This window comes from Nomascus leucogenys, chromosome 2 (genome assembly GCF_006542625.1).
Source record: "Nomascus leucogenys isolate Asia chromosome 2, Asia_NLE_v1, whole genome shotgun sequence".
Taxonomy (NCBI): domain Eukaryota; kingdom Metazoa; phylum Chordata; class Mammalia; order Primates; family Hylobatidae; genus Nomascus; species Nomascus leucogenys.
Window position 1 is genome coordinate 151,054,048 of NC_044382.1, and position 1,480 is coordinate 151,055,527.

General features: G+C 49.6%; 1 pseudogene; it reads left to right on the top strand.

The window, feature by feature from the left end:
* Positions 1-452: 452 nt before the first annotated feature.
* Positions 453-790, top strand: LOC105739400 (annotated as a pseudogene).
* The last annotated feature ends 690 nt before the right edge of the window (positions 791-1,480 follow it).

Below are 1,480 nucleotides of genomic sequence, written 5' to 3' on the forward strand. Positions count from 1 at the left end.
AGTGTAGGGCTTTAGTTGAGTTCTTGGTCCCAGAGCCCAGACCTAAGTCATTAGGCATGGGAGGTGGCTGTCCATGCATGGAGGGCCAAGCTTTTCTGCCCCGACTAAACAAGTAGCAGTAGTAGAAGTAGTAGTGACATCAGTAGTAATAATAGTAACAGTAGTGATAATGATAGCAGCAATAATAGTAATAGTAGTAAGTGGTGGTTGTAGTAGTAATACTGCTATTATTGGTAATAATGCTAGTAATAATAGTAATATTAATAATATTATTAGTAACAGTAATAATGGAACTGGTAATAATGGTAGGAACAGCAGTGGCGATATTAATGGTCATCAGAGGAGAACCATCCCAGCAACCTGACCACAGCTGGTCTTCACTGGACACTACGAACCACACTGTCCAAAACTTCTTCACTCCCGCCAACACCGGCCGTTCCCCTAACTAGGAGATGCTCAAGGAGGAGCAAGAGGTGGCTGTGCTGGGGGCGCCCCACAACCCTGCTCCCCTGACGTCCACGTGATCCACATCCGCAGCGAGACGTCTGTGCCCGATCATGTCGTCTGGTCCCTGTTTAACACCCTCTTCATGAACTCCTGCTGCCTGGGCTTCACGGCATTTGCCTACTCCGCGAAGTCTAGGGACAGGAAGATGGTTGGCGACCTGACCAGGGTCCGGGCCTATGCCTCCACCGCCAAGTGCCTGAACATCTGGGCCCTGATCGTGGGCATCCTCGTGACCATTCTGCTCATCATCATCCCGGTGTTGACCTTGCAAATCTATCGATAGATCAGGAGGCATCATCCAGGCCAGGAGCTCGGCCCACGCCCTGTCTCCCACCTGTTCCACCTTCTATTCCTTGCCCTGTCCCCAGAGCCAAGTCCTGTATCAGCCCTTTATCCTCACAGACTTTTCTACAGTGACATTCAATAAAGGAAACATGTTCTTGGAAAAATAAATAAATAATGGTCATCATAATACTAACACTAGCGATGGCAGCAGCTGTCATTTAGTGTCCTCTGCATCCCAAACACCGTCGTAGGCACGTTCAGAGACACACTCATTTAATCTCCAAGACATCTGTGAGGAAGGACCACCTGAGGTCTGGAGTTCAAGACCAGCCTGGGCAACATGGTGAAACCCTGTCTACTAAAAATACAAAATTTGGCCGGGCATGGTGGCTCACGCCTGTAATCCCAGCACTTTGGGAGGCTGAGGCGGGAAGATCACGAGGTCGGGAGTTCAAGACCAGCCTGGCCAACGTGGTGAAACCCCGTCTCAACTAAAAATACAAAAATTAGCCAGGCGTGGTGGTGTGCACCTGTAGTCCCAGCTACTTGGGAGGCTGAGGCAGAATAATCAGTTGAACCTGGGAGACAGGTTGCAGTGAGCGGAGATCGCGCCATTGCTATCACCCTCACTTCATAGATAAAGAAACTGAGGCACAGGGCTTTTATGTGATTTGCCCAAGATCTCCCC